The 22,775-nt window shown below is 45.3% G+C and overlaps 1 pseudogene; it reads right to left on the bottom strand.

The window, feature by feature from the left end:
- Positions 1 to 425: 425 nt before the first annotated feature.
- On the bottom strand, positions 426 to 1,490 carry LOC125516387 (annotated as a pseudogene).
- Between the last annotated feature and the right edge of the window lie 21,285 nt (positions 1,491 to 22,775).

The following is a 22,775-nucleotide window of genomic DNA, read 5'->3' as shown; positions in this document are numbered from 1 at the left end:
TGTAGGGTGAGACGCTGGATATAGGTGGTTGGATGGCTCAGTTCATTTGGATTCACCAAACTCAAGCTTTTATAAATAACATTCTCTCCGTTTCTAAATATAGGTCTTTTTAGATATTTCAATACAAACTACATACAGATGTATATAGACATATTTTAGAGTGTGGATTCACTCATTTGCTCCGTATGCAGTCCTTATTGGAATCTCTATAAAAAACTTATATTTAGGAAGGGAGGAAGTAGTAGTGAAATCAAATATAAGAAGACAAATAGAGGGAAATGAGAAATACAATCAATAGTTGTTATAGTAGTTGAGGTAGCGGTGAATCAAATGAAAGAAGACATCATTGGATACATGTGCATTAGTTTGCTTTTTCAGATAGACTCCATTAAATTATTTTCATCATATTATTCCCACGTTTCATACTAATTTTTCACTGGGTAAAACGCTTCCATCAGTATGCCACATAAGCCCTCCTTGGTAGGACCAGCTCCACGTGCCATACAGATGTAGCCATTTTCACCCCATTTTGACCCCCATGAGTTTTTTATGATCCAGTAATCTATGCGTCTCTTGGGGTCATGGTCATCGGTGGTGCCGTAGCCCACCACCAACATTGAGTGGGTCCGATCCGTACCACATGGACCCACAAAGACGCCTCCTCCATAGCGCCTGAAGGCGTTCGGGTCAACCACCACAACAACGGGTTGGGCTGCCACCGCCTGCATCAATGCCACCTCATCCTTTTGCGGCACCTCTTTGATGCCATCGATGGTGACGACAGGGTTACGTTTCGACACCAAGCAATAGCTATGCTTATAGGCAACGTATGGGTAGCTAGCCTCTGTGGTGATGCCGCCGTGGTTATAAATGTATTTTAAGGCCACTAGTGCGCCGCCGCCAACACAACCAGTACTTCCCTTGTCGCAGTCTACGAGTTGTTGCGCAGACAATGACACCAGGTTCCTCGTCCTGATGGAGTTGATGCCCTCCACTACTGCTGCCGCCGCAAAAGCCCAACAAGACCCGCACCCTCCTTGTCTCTTCACACTCGTCACAGCCGACGGACGTTGGTCGTAGCCTGTCATGCGCCAGTCCACATACATTGGTAAGTTGTCACGCGCGACAACAACTCCGTGTGTGAACTGGTCTTGGCTCCGCTTCCCGCCGTCCGGCCTAATGTTGGAGCAGCGACCATACATGTGGTCGACCTCTTCATCAGTCATGTCGCCGAAGAGGTTGAGGCTCAGCTTGTAGGGTGCGTCACCTTGGTTGAATTAATGGATCATGCGAGCGTTCTTCTTAAACACTTTGAAGCGCCGGGCTTTGTCACTGAGGTCGTCTCCCACATTGTGATGCTTGCACCAGCGCTCATATAGTGCCCATAGGGACTCCTCAGACGCCAAGTCCCTATCTTTGATGTCCATGGCGTGTGTCGTCGGCGTAGTGGTAACAAGCACGATGGCCATGAGTAATATCATTACAATTGCTCTTGCCATTGTAAGTACTAAGTGGTTGCTTATAGTGTCTTAGATATCTATTGGGTTGTGTGGAGTGTGCTAGGTAGCTTTGGTCCTCCTTATATAGCAAAATTCTTGTAGTGCACGTGCAGTTTTTGTGTACACCCTTAATTAACTCGGAAATGCTGAAATAGTGGACTGACCCACAGGCAAGGTCGCCACTAGAAGATTTTGAGCTAGACGGTGAATCTAGCAGTAATTATTCGAGATACTTGTGCATATCTAGAACATATATCTTTCTATCTCTATCTCTATCCTATCTCTATATCTATATCTGTATCTATCTATATTTATCTATATCTATCTATACTAGTCGTCAACCCGTGCATCCGCACGACCTAGCTAATTCATGTGCATTTCTTATTGAAATAAATATGTGACAACCTATATTTTGTTTGTAATGATAGAACTATTTTTTTGTGATACACATTTGAATTCATTTTGGGATGCCCGTTTGAAATATTTGGGGAGATGTAATAGCCTGCAGCATTTGAAGGAAAAGGGATAAAATTTCTCCAAAGATTTTGCAAAATATGATTTCCACGTCTTTATGTGTTTCATAGTCTTAAAGGAGCATGCACTTCATAAGTAAACTCAGCACATGAAAAATAATAATCTGTAAACCAAATGTGAAATGTTGCCTCATCAAATTTGCTAAGACAATAATATTGGACAACATTCAGTTACTAATTTATTATATGCAGGATGTTTAGGAAGTATATTGTAGATATGTTTTTTATAAATTAATTCAGATAAAAAAGTTTGTTATATATCTATGACACACTTGTATATGGCATATATAGTCTGCATGTGCATGTGATCTTTGTGACAGATAATACTCAACGTAATATTCTCATGGAATTCCTATACTTGATGATGTTTTAAAAAACACACATCTCTGCTAGTTATAAGTCTAGCATAAGATAAAGACATTGATGGCACTATATTACTTAATGGAATAATTAATTAATGTACAACTCAGATTTTTTTAAGTCTCATCATGAAAATTATGATAATACTAAGAGAATATTATATCCCAAGTATTTAAGTGTAAGTCAGCAAAATTTACGATTATCTGTAAGAAACATCTCATATGAGTTAATTCTCCTCTCTTCGGCTTTCATGCTCCGAGATATAGCTTACGCATATATCAATCGATTTTGCAATCGGAATGTCTCCTTGATGTTAAAGAACTATGTACGCATGTACTTAGGTTATTTCCTACTTCCCTAGAGGACCACTTATGAGGAGTAGTAGGCAACACTCTCGACGGTGCAAAATCTAAACTTTTACAGAGAGACTATCATCTATGTTTAATGGATGATGACAATCATGTTTTCCAAGATTGAGGGAAACATGTTCACAGTAGGAGATGACGGATTGGACTATACCTCCTTTTAGATTTATTCTAGCGGTTGATGGAACACTAAAGGTGGCACCGATGGCCTAAAGAATAGATGATGCGGCAAGGCAGAGGATTAGGAAGAGCTGCCGTAGGGAGGGATTAGATGATGCGCCATTGGGACGGGTGGCAAACTGAAGAAGAATTTTTGCAGCAACATGCTAATGTGTTTTTCTTTCTTTGGATTTGAAATCAATCAGGAGATTTTTTTTTTTTTGGAAAGGAAATCAACCGGGAGAGTTGAGCAGACATAAGTGTGGCTTTCAAGAAAGAAAACGTGCTTGTGGGAGAATATGATAGGTCGTTGTACTTTTTTTTGGCTTGAAGTTGTAGCTTATTTCTTTTTAATTCCACTGTAATTCTTTTAAAGGGACGTTGTTCATCTTTTCTTTTGATACATGTGCGTGTGACCTTTTAAAAGAAACAAAACATGCTTGTGGGAGAACATGATAGGACACTGTACATTTTTTGGATGGGATGTTGTAATTTTATGTTCATGCATGATTTTTCTGTCCATGACATTTGATGTAAATTTTTCTAGTAATGTTACAACAACACGATTTCTCATATTACACAAATAGAATCGGTCTAGGTTTAATGAGGTGATTTCACGTAATAAAAGAATCGACTGTGAATTTATTTCATAAGGTAGGTTTGAATTTTTTTTGAGCATTTAGACACAATTTTTTTTTGTGCTGCCATTGTCTTTTTTTTGTAACATGATGCTCGAACAGTATTTAATTGTACGTGTCTTTTTTTTTCAAGCAACATGTATGTTAATGATTTTTTGAACAGGACCGAGACCCCTTCTTTTATGGTGGGGAAATGGGGACGTGGACTCTTTCCCTTTTTTTAAACGGACGTGCTCTTTCCTTTTATTTTAATCACGTGGACTCTTTCCTGATGGTAAAAATTGTGGTTGTGACGTGGCCTCTTCCCTTTTTTTTTGTTCAAACGGACATGGACTCTTTCGTTTAAGAAAAAACCAGAGGTGGGACTCTTTCCTGATGGTACAAATTGTGGTTCTTGGTGTCGTGTCAGGCTGTCCTTATTTCTTCCAGCAGTGCAACGTAAATCGTAGGGTTAAGATAGATCATTATATAGATTGAATGGTTAAGATATTTTTAATGATGTTGATTAATACGAAGGCTTGTTTGGTGCCCCCAATATATATATATATATATATATATATATATATATATATATATATATATAAGATTTATCTATCACTAGTAGAAAACAGGCTTTGGTTGGGGCCTGGCCAGCCCATTAGTCCCGATTCTGTCACGAACTGGGACCCATGGGAGGCATTTGTCCTGGTTCGTGTGGACCCTTCTGTTCCGGTTCTAGGCACGAACCGGAACCAATGAGCCTCGCTCCTGGCCCACAGCTATTGGTCCCGGTTCGTGTCTAGAACCGGGACAGAAGGGGAGCCTTTAGTCCCGGTTCCAGCCACGAACCGGGACCAATGAGGTGGCTATATATACCCCTTGTTCGCGAGCAAAGCACTCCACACTGCTCTGTTTTTTGGCCGGCGAGGGGAGAGCTTTGTGGTGCTCTAGCTCACCTCCTATGCACAGGTGTTCGATGAAATGCCCGAGCCACACTAGTTAAGCTTTCTCCTCTCGAAGCTCGACCTCCAAACTCCATTTTCCCCGAGATTTGTCTAGGTTTAGCGGTTCGTTATGTCCCGTCCCCATCTTCACCGCCGTCGATCGCCCGTGCCGATATCGTCGCCGGCACCACCGTGGTGAACTTGTTCTTATGCTGGCGGTTTTCTGAATTAGGGTCCTCAATTGTGGTGGTTTTTTGCAATTTACTCCCTGAGACACGGCTATCATTACACGTTCCCATTCGACCTCCTAGACAAGGAAAGCGTATCCTGCCTAGAGTATCTGCAACTTAGCTTTGTATGCTTCAAACCTCCTTCGCACTTCGTAGGTCTCCAAACCTAAGAAAGCTCGATCTCTATTTACTGAAAGGCACCACTAGGCAGGATCTGGAGAACATCTTGGGCAACTGCTGTAAACTCGAGTGGCTGAGCCTAGTCAGATGCCACCTGAACGATGAGCTGACGGTCGTTCAGCAATTGCCGCACCTGCACTACTTGAAGGTTATTTACTGTGAAATAACCAAGATAGAGTTCCACGCTGCAAGTCTCTCCACCTTTTTGTACCATGGAACATACATACCTATTGCCCTCCGTCATGCTTCCAAACTGGAAAAATGCAAAGATTTCGCTCCGCGGTGCAGTTTTTCAGCATGCTGCCGCGTCACTCCTCGACAGGCTTCCAGATGTACAAAATCTAACACTGGATGTTTTAATTCTACATCTAGAGGTATTTCATTCCGACGATATTCAAGTTAGGGCTTAGCGTGTGCAACTCATTTGTGTAGTAGTAATAATAACCTCTGCTTTTATCTTTCAGACCCGATGGACATTAAATAGTCCTCGCGTGTTTTCTCGGCTCAGGCATGTGCAGATAATGTTGATGATATCTTATGAAGATCATGATAAAATTCTCTACATTGTTTCGTTTCTAAGGGTTGCTCTGCTTATTGAAAGGCTGGAAGTACATGTAAGTAATATTCCCGAACTGGTTCCTCTTTTGCCACATAGTATTATTTTCAACCTGCATGCAGATGGTAATTAACCAGATACCCCATGTTACATGCATCTTGAATGGTATTTCGTTCCAGCATTGTTTCTCTCTGTGCTGAATTCGAATACCATCGTATATGTACTTTTTTTTGCAGTTTCATGGGATTGCTACTATGTGGTTTGCAAATGAGGGACCTTTCAGACAAGAGGTCCCGCCATCTGAATACACGCATCTGAAGAACATCCGTGTCACGGGTTTCAGGGGTGAGAGAGGCCAAGTTGAATTCCTTATGCACGTTGTGGAGAATGCCCCCGCGTTACAGGTTGTGACTATGGATACAACTCAAAGACTGAGTGATGCTTTTTTTAAACCAGGCATTACCCCTTTCCATTACTCTCATAACGGAAATAACATCAGTTGAAAAGATCCAGGAAACCTAGAAAGGGGAAGCGGGTTCAACGCATCACTGGGAAACCCACGATGGGCACCCGTCATCGGGCAGCCCACCATGGGGCGAAAACCCAGTGACACCTACGAAGCTATGACCAGAAAAGTTCAGCCATTACAAGCCTGATTCAGATAGGCCACCCACACAAAAGCTCGCGCAGGAGCATGAACCACTCACATAACCAAACTAGTCTTTCACCAAAACGCCAACTTCATGCACCATGACCGGGATACAGGAGCCAAAAGAAGCGCATGCGGAGAAGAAGAAGCACTGCCTCCCGCCCTTGGCCACCTGAACTTCAACTTTCACCCGCTCCGCGTCGCATCTCTTGGTGTTGCACAGATTTTCATCATGTTTGTGGCGTTGATCCTCAGCATCTTCGATCCACGCTCCATCGCCTCCCGATCTTCACCCGACAGCAGACCTGCCCAATAAGATATGTATCCACAAGCAGAATATATCACCTCAAAAGGAGACTTCAAATCCTTGAATTCGAAGATTCTTTTGTTACGACAGTTCCACATCGCCCAACATAACGCAGCCAGGCCAAACGTGTAAAACCTCTCACCATCAGGGAGGTAACAATGACACCAAGCAAAGTATTGCCACAAGTTGTTAGGGCAACACTCAGTGCCCAAAACACACCCCACTGTTCTCCACATAACTCTAGCGACAGGGCAGGTAAAGAAGAGGTGCTGAGAGGTTTCTCTGCCGTCACAGAAGGCGCACACCGGCCTTCCCAGCCACCCGCGTCTGCACATTACATCCCTGGTCAGGACAGAATTCTGAAACAATTGCCAAAAAAAATCTTATTTTTTAGGGGAATTTTTGCTCTCCAAATCCATCTAAAGTTAATACAAGAGAAGCATCACACCCATATAAAGGAAACAAGCCAGTTTTTTGCAACAGTTCACAAGAATGTGATGAGGGAGAACTATGAGAAGATTATGCAGGATAGTGATGTTGAGAAAGCTGTAGTTGAAGCCCAGGAAGAGAAGGCTAGGCTTGAGAAAGAGAATATGGATCTGAAGCTAGCACTTCAAGTTATTAAGCAGAGCAATGATGAACTGATCACCAATTGGAAGAAGGCTGTAGCAGATCAAGGTATGGAAGAGCTGAAGCAAGAGAAGAAAAGGCTGGAGTACATCATAGCTGATTTGCTGAAGGCTGGGGAGCAGAACAAGAGTAAGATCAATAGAATCAAGGATATTTGTGATGAGTAAATGTTGGTGGTTTATGTATTATGTATTATGTATGGTTGTGGTGGCTACTAATGTTAGAAGCAAGAACAATGTGTGGGTGTTGTAGTATGTGAACCTATATCATGTATGGTTGTGGACGATGACAACTATGTGCCCCTTGAATACGGTGATGCCGCAACAGGGGAAGCTGCTGAAGATCAAGAGGAACCAGACGATGTGCCCAGCGATGATGATCTCTGCCGGGTCATTGTTGATGCAAGGACATAGTGCGAAAGTCAAAAGGAGAAGCTGAAGTTCGATCGCATGTTAGAGGATCACAAGAAAGGGTTGTACCCCAATTGCGAAGATGGCAACACAAAGCTCGGTACCGTACTGGAATTGATGCAGTGGAAGGCAGAGAATGATGTGCCTGACAAAGGATTTGAGAAGCTACTGAAAATATTGAAGAAGAAGCTTCCAAATGATAACGAATTGCCCGACAGTACGTACGTAGCAAAGAAGGTCGTATGCACTCTAGGATTGGAGGTGCAGAAGATACATGCATGCCCTAATGACTGCATCCTCTACCGCGGTGCGTACGAGGATTTGAACACATGCCTGGTATGCGGTGCATTGCGGTATAAGATCAGACGAGATGACCCTGGTGATGTTGACGGCGAGCCCCCCAGGAAGAGGGTTCCTGCGAAAGTGATGTGGTATGCTCCTATAATACCACGGTTGAAACGTCTGTTCATAAACGAAGAGCATGCCAAGTTGATGCGATGGCACAGAGAGGACCGTAAGAAAGACGAGAAGTTGAGAGCACCCGCTGATGGGTCGCAGTGGAGAAAAATCGAGAGAAAGTACTGGGCTGATTTTTTAGGTGACCCAAGGAACGTATGGCATTAATCCTTTCGGGGAGCAGAGCAGCAATCACAGCACCTGGCCCATGACTCTATGTATGTATAACCTTCCTCCTTGGATGTGCATGAAGTGGAAGTTCATTATGATGCCAGTTCTCATCCAAGGCCCTAAGTGAAGGAAATATGCCCTAGAGGCAATAATAAAATTGTTATTTATATTTCCTTATATCATGATAAATGTTTATTATTCATGCTAGAATTGTATTAACTGGAAACTTAGTACATGTGTGAATACATAGACAAACATAATGTCACTAGTATGCCTCTACTTAACTAGCTCATTGAATCAATGATGGTTATGTTTCCTAATCTTAGACATGAGTTGTCATTTGATTAACGGGATCACATCATTAGAGAATGATGTGATTGACTTGACCCATCTGTTAGCTTAGCACGATGATCGTTTAGTTTGTTGCTATTGCTTTCTCCATAACTTATACATGTTCGTATGACTATGAGATCATGCAACTCCCGAATACCGGAGGAACACTTTGTGTGCTACCAAACGTCACAACGTAACTGGGTGATTATAAAGGTGCTCTACAGGTGTCTCCAAAGGTGTTTGTTGAGTTGGCATAGATCGAGATTAGGATTTGTCACTCCGATTATCGAAGAGGTATCTCTGGGCCCTCTCGGTAATGTACATCACTATAAGCCTTGCAAGCAATGTAGCTAATGAGTTAGTTATGGGATATAGCATTACGGAACGAGTAAAGAGACTTGCCGGTAATGAGATTGAACTAGGTATGAGGATACCGACGATCGAATCTCGGGCAAGTAACATACCGATGACAAAGGGAACAACGTATATCATTATGCGGTTTGACCGATAAAGATCTTCATAGAATATGTGGGAGCCAATATAAGCATCCAGGTTCCACTATTGGTTATTGACCGAAGATGAGTCTCGGTCATGTCTACATAGTTCTCAAACCCGTAGGGTTCGCACGCTTAACGTTCGATGACGATTAGTATTATGAGTTTATGTGTTTTGGTGTACCGAAGGTTGTTCGGAGTCCCAGATGAGATCACGGACATGACGAGGAGTCTCGGAATGGCCAAGAACTAAAGATTGATATATTGGAAGGTTATATTCGGACACCGGAAAGGTTCTGGGGGTCATCAGATAAATACCGGAGTACCGGGGTGTTACCGGAACCCCCCCCCCCCCGGGGGGGGGGGGGGGTCAATGGGCCTTCATGGGCCTTAGTGGAAATAGAGGGCAGCAAGGGAGCTGTCAGGCGCGCCCCCTATGCCCAAACCGAATTGGTTTAGGGCTTGGGGGGCTGGCCCCCTCTTTCCTTCTCCCCTCCTCCTCTTTCCTTCCCCTCCTAGTTGGACTAGGAAAGGGGGAACCTACTCTTAGTAGGAGTAGGATTTCCCCCTTGGGGCGCACCCTATGAAGCCGCCGGCCCCCTCCCTTTGCTCCTTTATATACGGGGGCAGGGGGAACCCTAGAACACACAAGTTGATCATTGATCTTTTAGCCGTGTGCGGTGCCCCCCTCCACCATAATCCACTTTGGTAATATCGTAGCGGTGCTTAGGCGAAGCCCTGTTCCGACAGCAACATCATCACCGTCATCACCCCGTCGTGCTGACGAAACTCTCCCTCGAAGCTCTACTGGATCGTGAGTTCGCGGGACGTCACCAAGCTGAACGTGTGCAGATCGCAGAGGTGCCGTATCTTCGGTATTAGATTGGTCGATCGTGAAGACGTACGACTACATCAACCGCGTTGTCATAACGCTTCCGCTTACGGTCTACGAGGGTACGTAGACGATACTCTCCCCTCTCGTTGCTATGCATCACCATGATCTTGTGTGTGCGAAGGAATTTTTTTGAAATTACTATGTTCCCCAACACTAAGCAACCTGGCAACGACATTGATGTGTACCTAAGGCAATTAGTTGAAGAGCTTTTACAGTTGTGGAATGGAAACGGTGTACGTGTGTGGGATGGGCACAAACAGGAGGAATTTAACCTGCACGTGTTGCTATTTGTAACCATCAACGATTGACCCGCTCTCAGTAACCTTTCAGGACATACAAACAAGGGATACCACGCATGCACGCACTATTTAGCTGACACCAAAAGTATATACCTGGACAAATGCAGGAAGAATGTGTACTTGGGCCATCGCCGATTTCTTCCGACTAACCATCAATGTCGAAAGAAAGGCAAGCATTTCAAAGGCGAGGCAGATCACCAGAAGATGTTGGAAATATGCCCTAGAGGCAATAATAAAATGGTTATTATTATATTTCCTTGTTCATGATAATTTTCTATTGTTCATGCTATAATTGTATTAACCGGAAACCGTAATACATGTGTGAATACATAGATCGTAATATGTCCCTAGTAAGCCTCTAGTTGACTAGCTCGTTGATCAAGAGATGGTCGTGGTTTCCTGACCATGCACATTGGATGTCATTGATAACGGGATCACATCATTAGGAGAATGATGTGATGGACAAGACCCAATCTTAGCGTAGCACAAGATCGTGTAGTTCGTTTGCTAAAGCTTTTCTAATGTCAAGTATCATTTCCTTGGACCATGAGATTGTGTAACTCCCGGATACCGTAGGAATGCTTTGGGTGTACCAAATGTCACCACATAACTGGGTGGCTATAAAGGTGCACTATAGGTATCTCCGAAAGTGTCTGTTGGGTTGGCACGAATCGAGACTGGGATTTGTCACTCCGTATGACGGAGAGGTATCTCTGGGCCCACTCGGTAATGCATCATCATAATGAGCTCAATGTGACTAAGTAGTTAGTCACGGGATCATGCATTACGGAACGAGTAAAGTGACTTGCCGGTAACGAGATTGAACGAGGTATTGGGATACTGACGATCAAATCTCGGGCACGTAACATACCGATTGACAAAGGTAATTGTATACGGGATTGATTGAATCCCCGACATTGTGGTTCATCCGATGAGATCATCGTGGAACATTGATACGTCTCCAACGTATCTATAATTTTTGATTGCTCCATGCTATATTATCTACTGTTTTGGACATTATTGGGCTTTATTATCCACTTTTATATTATTTTTGGGACTAACCTATTAACCGGAGGCCCAGCCCAGAATTGCTGTTTTTTGCCTGTTTTAGGGTTTCAAAGAAAAGGAATATCAAACGGAGTCCAAACGGAATGAAACCTTCGGGAACGTGATTTTCTCAACGAACAAGACCCGGGAGACTTGGACCCTACGTCAAGAAAGGAAACAGGAGGCCACGAGGTAGGGGGGCGCGCCCACCCCCACCAGGCGCGCCCTCCACCCTCGTGGGCCCCCTGTTGCTCCACCGACGTACTCCTTCCTCCTATATATATCCACGTACCCCCAAACGATCAGATACGGAGCCAAAACCCTAATTCCACTGCCGCAACTTTCTGTATCCACGAGATCCCATCTTGGGGCCTGTTCCGGAGCTCCGCCGGAGGGGGCATCGATCACGGAGGGCTTCTACATCAACACCATAGCCCCTCCGATGAAGTGTGAGTAGTTTACCTCAGACCTACGGGTCCATAGTTAGTAGCTAGTGTTCGAAATATGCCCTAGAGGCAATAATAAATTGGTTATTATTACATTTCCTTGTTCATGATAATCGTTTATTATCCATGCTAGAATTGTATTGGTAGGAAACTCAGATACATGTGTGGATACATAGACAACACCATGTCCCTAGTAAGCCTCTAGTTGACTAGATCGTTGATCAATAGATGGTTACGGTTTCCTGACCATGGACATTGGATGTCGTTGATAACGGGATCGCATCATTAGGAGAACGATGTGATGGACAAGACCCAATCCTAAGCCTAGCACAAGATCGTGTAGTTCGTATGCTAAAGCTTTTCTAATGTCAAGTATCATTTCCTTAGACCATGAGATTGTGCAACTCCCGGATACCGTAGGAGTGCTTTGGGTGTGCCAAACGTCACAATGTAACTGTGTGGCTATAAAGGTGCACTACGGGTATCTCCGAAAGTGTCTGTTGGGTTGGCACGAATCGAGACTGGGATTTGTCACTCCGTGTAACGGAGAGGTATCTCTGGGCCCACTCGGTAGGACATCATCATAATGTGCACAATGTGACCAAGGAGTTGATCACGGGATGATGTGTTACAGAACGAGTAAAGAGACTTGCCGGTAACGAGATTGAACAAGGTATCGGGATACCGACGATCGAATCTCGGGCAAGTATCGTACCGATAGACAAAGGGAATTGTATACGGGATTGATTGAATCCTTGACATCGTGGTTCATCTGATGAGATCATCGTGGAGCATGTGGGAACCAACATGGGTATCCAGATCCCGCTGTTGGTTATTGACCGGAGAGTTGTCTCGGCCATGTCTGCATGACTCCCGAGCCCGTAGGGTCTACACACTTAAGGTTCGATGACGCTAGGGTTATAGGGAAAGTATGTACGCGGTTACCAAATGTTGTTCGGAGTCCCGGATGAGATCCCGGACGTCACGAGGAGTTCCAGAATGGTCCGGAGGTAAAGATTGATATATAGGAAGTATGGTTTTGGCCACCGGAAGTGTTCCGGGCATCACCGGTAGTGTACCGGGACCACCGGAGGGGTCCGGGGGTCCACCAGAAGGGGCCACGGGCCCTGGAGGCATACATGGGCCTATAGTGGGAAGGGACCAGCCCCTAGGTGGGCTGGGGTGCCTCCCACCAAGGCCCAAGGCGCCTCCAAGAGGGGAGGGGGGCAAACCCTAGGGCAGATGGGCCCTAAGGCCCACCCCAGGTGCGCCTCCCCCTCTCCCCCTTGTGGCCGCCACCCTAGATGGGATCAGGGGCTACCGCACCCCTTGGGGTGGGAACCCTAGAAGGGGCGCAGCCCCCTCCCCTCCCCCTATATATACTTGAGGTATGGGGGCTGCCCAACACACGATTCGATCTCTCTCTTGGCGCAGCCCTACCTCTCTCCCTCCTCGTCTCTCGTAGTGCTTGGCGAAGCCCTGCTGGAGTCCCGCGCTCCTCCACCACCACCACGCCGTCATGCTGCTGCTGGACGGAGTCTTCCCTAACCTCTCCTTCTCCCCTTGCTGTATCAAGGCGTAGGAGACGTCACCGGGCTGCACGTGTGTTGAACGCGGAGGCGTCGTTGTTCGGCGCTTAGATCGGAATCAACCGCGATCTGAATCGCTGCGAGTACGACTCCTTCATCCGCGTTCTTGCAACGCTTCCGCTTAGCGATCTACAAGGGTATGTAGATGCACTCTCCTTCCCCATGTTGCTAGATTACTCCATAGATTGATCTTGGTGATGCGTAGAAAATTTTAAATTTCTGCTACGATCCCCAACAGTGGCATCATGAGCTAGGTCTATGCATAGTTTCTATGCACGAGTAGAACACAAAGCAGTTGTGGGCGTCGATATTGTCAATTTACTTGCCGTTACTAGTCTTATCTTGATTCGGCGGCATCGTGGGATGAAGCGGCCCGGACCGACCTTACAGGTACGCTTACGTGAGACTGGTTCCACCGACTAACATGCACTAGTTGCATAAGATGGCTAGCGGGTGTCTGTCTCTCCCACTTTAGTCATATCGGATTCGATGAAAAGGGTCCTTATGAAGGGTAAATATAAATTGGCATATCACGTTGTGGTTTTTGCGTAGGTAAGAAACGTTCTTGCTAGAAACCTATAGCAGCCACGTAAAAACTTGCAACAACAATTAGAGGACGTCTAACTTGTTTTTGCAGCATGTGCCGTGTGATGTGATATGGCCAAAAGGATGTGATGAATGATATATGTGATGTATGAGATTGATCATGTTCTTGTAATAGGAATCATGACTTGCATGTCGATGAGTATGACAACCGGCAGGAGCCATAGGAGTTGTCTTAATTTATTCATGACCTGCGTGTCAACTTAAACGTCATGTAATTACTTTACTTTATTGCTAAAGCGTTAGCCATAGTAGTATAAGTAATAGATGACGAGACAAATTCGAGAAGACACGATGATGGAGATCATGATGATGGAGATCATGGTGTCATGACGGTGACAACGATGATCATGGAGCCCCAAAGATGGAGATCATAAGGAGCAAAATGATATTGGCCATATCATGTCACTATTTGATTGCATGTGATGTTTATCATGTTTTACATCTTATTTGCTTAGAACGACGGTAGCTTAAATAAGATGATCCCTCGTAATAATTTCCAGAAAGTGTTCCCCCTAACTGTGCACCGTTGCGAAGGTTCGTTCTTTCGAAGCACCACGTGATGATCGGGTGTGATAGATTCTAACATTCGAATACAACGGGTGTAAGCCAGATTTACACACGCAATACACTTAGGTTGACTTGACGAGCCTAGCATGTACAGACATGGCCTTGGAACATGGAAGACCGAAAGGTCGAGCATGAGTCGTATAGAAGATACGATCAACATGAAGATGTTCACCGATGTTGACTAGTCCGTCTCACGTGATGATCGGACATGGCCTAGTTGACTCGGATCATGTTTCACTTAGATGACTAGAGGGATGTCTATCTGAGTGGGAGTTCATTAAATAATTTGATTAGATGAACTTAATTATCATAAACATAGTCTAAATTGTATTTGCAAATATGTTATAGATAAATAGCTCACATTGTAGCTCCCTGTTTCAATACGTTCCTAGAGAAAGACCAAGTTAAAAGATATTGTAAGCAATGATGCGGACTGGGTCCGTAGTCCGAGGAGTGTCCTCACTGCTACACAGAAGGCTTACGTCTTTGATGCACCGCTCGATGTGCAAACCCCTACAACGTCGTCTGTGGATGTTGTGAACACCTGACAGACACATCCTGATGACTACTTGATAGTTTGTGCACCATACTTTACGGCTTAGAATCGGGATTCCAATGACGTTTTGAACGCCATAAGACATATGAGATGTTCCAAGAGCTGAAATTGGGATTTCAGGCTCATGCCCGTATTGAGAGGTATGAGACCTCTGACAAGTTCTTTTGCCAACAAGATGGAGGAGAATAGCTCAACTAGTGAGCATGTGCTCAGAATGTCTGAGTGATACAATCACTTAAATCAAGTGGGAGTTAAACTTCCAGATAAGATAGTGATTGATAGAGTTCTCTAGTCACTATCACTAAGGTACTAGATCTTCGTGATGAACTATGACACGCAAGGGATGGAGTTGATCCCGGAGCTGTTTGCGGTGCTTAAGACCGCAAAAGGTAGAAATCAAGATGGAGCATCAAGTGTTGATGGTTTAACAAGACCACTGGTTTCAAGAAGGGCAAGGGCTAGAAGGGAAACTTCATGGATGGCAAACCAGTCGCCGCTCCAGTGAAGGAACCCAAGGTTGAACCCAAACCCGAGACTAAGTGCTTCTATTGTAAGGGGAACGGTCACTGGTAGCGGAATTACCCCAAATGCATGGTAGATAAGAAGGCTGGCAACTTCAACAAAGTATATACGTGTTATTAATGTGTACCTCACTAGTACTCCTGGTAGCACCTGGGTATTGGATACCGGTTCAGTTGCTATTATTGGTGGCTTGAAGCAAAAGCTACGGACTAAACGGAGACTGGCTAAGGGCGAGGTGACGATGTGTGTTGGAAGTGTTTCCAAAGTTGATGAAATCACCATCGCACGCTCCATCTGCCTTCGGGATTAGTATTGAACCTAGATAAATGTTATCAGGTGTCTACGTTGAGCATGAATATGATTAGATCATGTTCATTGCAATACGGTTATTCATTTAAGTTAGAGAATAATGGTTATTCTATTTACATGAATAATACCTTTCATGGTCATGCACCCTATGTGAATGGTTCAGTGAATCTCGGTCGTGGTAATACGCATGTTCACGCCAAAAGATGTAGATAGTACCACTTTCTTGTGGCACTGCCGCTTAGGTCATATTGGCGTAAGATGCATGAAGAAACTCCGTGTCGATGGATGTTTGGAGTCACTTGATTTTGAATCACTTGACACATGCGAGCCATGCCTCATGGGCAGGATGACTAAGACCCCGTTTTCAGGTACAATGAAACAGGCAAGTGACTTGTTGGAAATCATACATGCTGATGCGTGTGATCCAATGAGAATTGAAGCGTGCGGTGGATATCGCTATTTTCTCATCTTCACTGACGATTTGAGTAGATATAGGTATATTTACTTAATGAAGCACAAGTCTGAAACATTTGAAAAGTTCAAGCGGTTTCAGAGTGAAGTTAAGAACCATCATAACAAGATCAAATTCCTACGATCTGATCGATGAGAATTTCTGAGTTATGAGTTTGGCAATCACTTAAGACATCGTGGAATTGTTTCACAGTTGAAGCCACCTGGAACACCACAGGGTAATGGTGTGTCCGGACATCGTAATCGAACCTTATGAGATATGGTGCGATGTATGATGTCTCTTACCGATCTACCATTTTCATTTTGAGGATATGCGTTAGAGACAGCCGCATTCCCTTTAGATAGGACACCATCTAAGTCCGTTGAGACGACGTCGTATGAATATGGTTTGGCAAGAAACCAAAATTTTCGTTTCTTAATGTTTGGGGCTGCGATGCTTAAGGCTTCAGCCGGAGAAGCTCGAACCCAAAAGCGGACAAACACATCTTCATAGGATACCCAAAGGTGACAGTTGGGTATACCTTCTATCTCAGATCCGAGGGCAAATTGTTTGTCGCTAAGAACGGGTCCTTTCTCGAGAAGGAGTTTCTCTCGAAAGAATTGAGTGGGAGGAAGATAGAACTTGATGAGGTTGTCGAACCTTTATTTCAACCAGAAAGTGATGCAACACAGAAAGATGTTTTCTGTGGTGCCTACGTCTGTTGAATAGGAAGTTAATGATAGTGATCACGAAGCTTCAGATCAAGTTGCTATCGAACCTCGTAGGTCGACAAGGATATGTACTACTCCTGAGTGGTACGGTAATCCTGTCTTAGATATCATGTTGTTAGACAACAATGAACCTACGAGCTATGGAGAAGCGATGGTGGGCCCGTATTCCGACAAATGGTTAGAAGCCATGAAATCCGAGATAGGATCCATGTATTAGAACAAAGTATGGACTTTGGTGGACTTGCCCAATGATCAGCAAGCCATTGAGATAAATGGATCTTTAAGAAGAAGACGGACGTGGGTGGTAATGTTACCGTCTATGAAGCTCGACTTGTGGGAAAGAGTCTTTTCACAACTTCAAGGAGTTGACTACGATGAGAATTTCTCACCCGTAGCGATGCTTAAGTCCGTCGGAATCATGTTAGCATTAGCTGTATTTTTCGATTATGAAATCTGACAAATGGATGTCAAAAAACAAGTTTTCTTACCAGTTTTCGTAACAAAAAGTTGTATGTGATACAATCAAAGTTTTGTTGATCCTAAGGATGCTAAAATGTATGATGGCTCCAGCAATCCTTCTATGGACTAGAGCAAGCATCTCGGAGTCGGAATATATGCTTTGATGGAGTAATCAAAGCTTTTAGGTTTATACAATGTTTGCTAGAAACTTGTATTTACAAGAAAGTGAGTGGGAGCACTACAACATTTCTGATAAGTATATGTGGATGACATATTGTTGATCCGAAATAATGTAGAATTTCTGGAAAGCATAAATGGTTGTTTGAAGAGTGTTTTTCAAAGGAAGACCTGGATAAAGCTGCTTACATATTGGGCATCAAGATCTATAGAGATAGATCAAGATGCCTGATGATACTTTCAAAGAACGCACACCTTGACATGTTTTTGAAGGAGTTCAAAATAGATCAGTCAAAGAAGGGGTTCTTACCTGAGTTGTAAGGTGTGAAGTTGAGTAAGACTCAAAGCTTGACCACGGCAGAAGAAAGAGGAAGGACGAAGGTCGTCCCCTATGCTTTTGTCATAGGCTCTATACGGTATGCCATGCTGAAGTACTGCACCTGATGTGTGCCTTGCCACATGTCTGGCAAGAGGGTACAAAGGTGATCTAGGAGAGGATCACCAGATAGCGGTCGAAATTATCCTTAGAGGAATAAGGAAATGTTTCTCGGTTATGGAGATGATAAAGAGTTCGACGTAAAGAGTTACGTCGATGCAAGCTTAACACCTATCCGGATAGCTCTGAGTAGAGATACCGGATACGTATAATGGAGCAACAATTTGGAATAGCTCCAAGTGGAACGTGGTAGCAGCATCTACGATATGACATAAAGTTTTGCGAAATACATAGGGATCTGAATATGGCAAGACCCGTTGACTACAACCTCTCTCACAAGCATAACATGATCAAACCCAGAACTCTTTGACTGTTTATCACATAGTGATGTGAACTAGATCATTGAGTCTAGTAGACTCTTGGATGTTGGTCACATGGCGATGTGACCTGTGAGTGTTAATCACAAGGCGATGTGAACTAGATTATTGACTCTAGTGCAAGTGGGAGATAGTTGGAAATATGCCCTAGAGGCAATAATAAATTAGTTATTATTATATCATATTTCATTGTTCATGATAATCGTTTATTATCCATGCTAGAATTGTATTGATAGGAAACTCAGATACATGTGTGGATAACATAGACAACACCATGTCCCTAGTAAGCCTCTAGTTGACTAGCTCGTTGATCAATAGATGGTTACGGTTTCCTGACCATGGACATTGGATGTCGTTGATAACGGGATCACATCATTAGGAGAATGATGTGATGGACAAGACCCAATCCTAAGCCTAGCACAAGATCGTGTAGTTCGTATGCTAAAGCTTTTCTAATGTCAAGTATCATTTCCTTAGACCATGAGATTGTGCAACTCCCGGATACCGTAGGAGTGCTTTGGGTGTGCCAAACGTCACAACGTAACTGGGTGGCTATAAAGGTGCACTACGGGTATCTCCGAAAGTGTCTGTTGGGTTGGCACGAATCGAGACTGGGATTTGTCACTCCGTGTAACGGAGAGGTATCTCTGGGCCCACTCGTAGGACATCATCATAATGTGCACAATGTGACCAAGGAGTTGATCACGGGATGATGTGTTACGGAACGAGTAAAGAGACTTGCCGGTAACGAGATTGAACAAGGTATGGGGATACCGACGATCGAATCTCGGGCAAGTATCGTACCTAGACAAAGGGAATTGTATACGGGATTGATTGAATCCTTGACATCGTGGTTCATCCGATGAGATCATCGTGGAGCATGTGGGAACCAACATGGGTATCCAGATCCCGTGTTGGTTATTGACCGGAGAGTTGTCTCGGCCATGTCTGCATGACTCCCGAACCCGTAGGGTCTACACACTTAAGGTTCGATGACGCTTAGGGTTATAGGGAAAGTATGTAGCGGTTACCGAATGTTGTTCGGAGTCCCGGATGAGATCCCGGACGTTCACGAGGAGTTCCGGAATGGTCCGGAGGTAAAGATTGATATATAGGAAGTATGGTTTTGGCCACCGGAAGTGTTCCGGGCATCACCGGTAGTGTACCGGACCGGAGGGGGTCCGGGGGTCCACCAGGTGGGGCCACCAGCCCCGGAGGCCTACATGGGCCAATAGTGGGAAGGGACCAGCCCCTAGGTGGGCTGGGGTGCCTCCCACCAAGGCCCAAGGCGCCTCCAAGAGGGGAAGGGGGCAAACCCTAGGGCAGATGGGCCCTAAGGCCCACCCCAGGTGCGCCTCCCCCTCTCCCCCTTGTGGCCGCCACCCTAGATGGGATCAGGGGCTGCCGCACCCCTTGGGGTGGGAACCCTAGAAGGGGCAGCCCCCTCCCCTCCCTATATATACTTGAGGTATGGGGGCTGCCAACACACGATTCGATTCTCCCTCTTGGCGCAGCCCTACCTCTCTCCTCCTCGTCTCTCGTAGTGCTTGGCGAAGCCCTGCTGGAGTCCGCGCTCCTCCACCACCACCACGCCGTCGTGCTGCTGCTGGACGGAGTCTTCCCCAACCTCTCCTTCTCCCCTTGCTGGATCAAGGCGTAGGAGACGTCACCGGGCTGCACGTGTGTTGAACGCGGAGGCGCCGTGTGTTCGGCGCTTAGATCGGAATCAACCGCGATCTGAATCGCTGCGAGTACGACTCCTTCATCCGCGTTCTTGCAACGCTTCCGCTTAGCGATCTACAAGGGTATGTAGATGCACTCTCCTTCCCCTCGTTGCTAGATTACTCCATAGATTGATCTTGGTGATGCGTAGAAAATTTTAAATTTCTGCTACGATCCCCAACAGTGGTATGAGCTAGGTCTATGCGTAGTTTCTATGCACGAGTAGAACACAAAGCAGTTGTGGGCGTCGATATTGTCAATTTACTTGCCGTTAAAGTTTATCTTGATTCGGCGGCATCGTGGGATGAAGCGGCCCGGACCGACCTTACACGTACGCTTACGTGAGACTGGTTCCACCGACTGACATGCACTAGTTGCATAAGGTGGCTAGCGGGTGTCTGTCTCTCCCACTTTAGTCGGATCGGATTCGATGAAAAGGGTCCTTATGAAGGGTAAATAGAAATTGGCATATCACGTTGTGGTTTTGGCGTAGGTAAGAAACGTTCTTGCTAGAAACCTATAGCAGCCACGTAAAAACTTGCAACAACAATTAGAGGACGTCTAACTTGTTTTTGCAGCATGTGCCGTGTGATGTGATATGGCCAAAAGGATGTGATGAATGATATATGTGATGTATGAGATTGATCATGTTCTTGTAATAGGAATCACGACTTGCATGTCGATGAGTATGACAACCGGCAGGAGCCATAGGAGTTGTCTTATTTATTTATGACCTGCGTGTCAACTTAACGTCATGTAATTACTTTACTTTATTGCTAAAGCGTTAGCCATAGTAGTATAAGTAATAGATGACGAGACAAATTCAAGAAGACACGATGATGGAGATCATGATGATGGAGATCATGGTGTCTTGACGGTGACAACGATGATCATGGAGCCCCAAAGATGGAGATCATAAGGAGCAAAATGATATTGGCCATATCATGTCACTATTTGATTGCATGTGATGTTTATCATGTTTTACATCTTATTTGCTTAGAACGACGGTAGCTTAAATAAGATGATCCCTCGTAATAATTTCCAGAAAGTGTTCCCCCTAACTGTGCACCGTTGCGAAGGTTCGTTCTTTCGAAGCACCACGTGATGATCGGGGGTGATAGATTCTAACATTCGAATACAACGGGTGTAAGCCAGATTTACACACGCAATACACTTAGGTTGACTTGACGAGCCTAGCATGTACAGACATGGCCTTGGAACATGGAAGACCGAAAGGTCGAGCATGAGTCGTATAGAAGATACGATCACCATGAAGATGTTCACCGATGTTGACTAGTCCGTCTCACGTGATGATCGGACACGGCCTAGTTGACTCGGATCATGTTTCACTTAGATGACTAGAGGGATGTCTATCTGAGTGGGAGTTCATTAAATAATTTTGATTAGATGAACTTAATTATCATAAACATAGTCTAAATTGTATTTGCAAATATGTTATAGATAAATAGCTCACATTGTAGCTCCCTGTTTCTATACGTTCTAGAGAAGACCAAGTTAAAAGATATTGTTGCAATGATGCGGACTGGGTCCGTAGTCGAGGAGTGTCCTCACTGCTACACAGAGGCTTACGTCTTTGATGCACCTCTCGATGTTGCAACCCCTACACGTCGTCTGTGGATGTGTGAACACTGAACAGACACATCCTGTTGACTACTTGATAGTTTGTCACTCCGTGTAACGAAGAGGTATCTCTGGGCCCACTCGGTAGGACATCATCATAATGTGCACAATGTGACCAAGGAGTTGATCACGGGATGATGTATTACGGAATGAGTAAAGAGACTTGCCGGTAACGAGATTGAACAAGGTATCGGGATACCGACGATCGAATCTCGGGCAAGTATCGTACCGATAGACAAAGGGAATTGTATACGGGATTGATTGAATCCTTGACATCATGGTTCATCCGATGAGATCATCGTGGAGCATGTGGGAACCAACATGGGTATCCAGATCCCGCTGTTGGTTATTGACCGGAGAGTTGTCTCGGCCATGTCTGCATGACTCCCGAGCCCGTAGGGGCTACACCCTTAAGGTTCGATGACGCTAGGGTTATAGGGAAAGGATGTACGCGGTTACCGAATGTTGTTCGGTGTCCCGATTGAGACCCCAGACGTCAGGAGGAGTTCCAGAATGGTTCAGAGGTAAAGATTGATATATAGGAAGTATGGTTTTGGCCACCGGAAGTGTTCCGGGCATCACCGGTAGTGTACTGGGACCACCAAAGGGGTCCGGGAGTCCACCAGAAGGGGCCACGGGCCCCGGAGGCATACATGGGCCTATAGTGGGAAGGGACCAGCCCCTAGGTGGGCTGGGGCGCCTCCCACCAAGGCCCAAGGCGCCTCCAAGAGGGGAGGGGGCAAACCCTAGGGCAGATGGGCCCTAAGGCCCACCCCAGGTGCGCCTCCCCCTCTCCCCCTTGTGGCCGCCACCCTAGATGGGATCTAGGGCTGCTCCGCACCCCTTGGGGTGGAACACCTAGGGGGCGCAGCCCTCCCTCTCCCCCTATATACTAGTGGAGGCAAAGGGGCTGCCCAACACACGATGATCTCTCTCTGTTGGCGCAGCCCTACCTCTCCCTCCTCGTCTCTCGTAGTGCTTGGCGAAGCCCTGCTGGAGTCCCGCGCTCCTCCACCACACGCCGTCGTGCTGCTGCTGGACGGAGTCTTCCC

This window comes from Triticum urartu, chromosome 6, assembly GCF_003073215.2.
Source record: "Triticum urartu cultivar G1812 chromosome 6, Tu2.1, whole genome shotgun sequence".
Lineage (NCBI taxonomy): Eukaryota > Viridiplantae > Streptophyta > Magnoliopsida > Poales > Poaceae > Triticum > Triticum urartu.
Note: the sequence above shows the minus strand (reverse complement) of the source record. Positions and strands in the feature narration are given on the sequence as shown.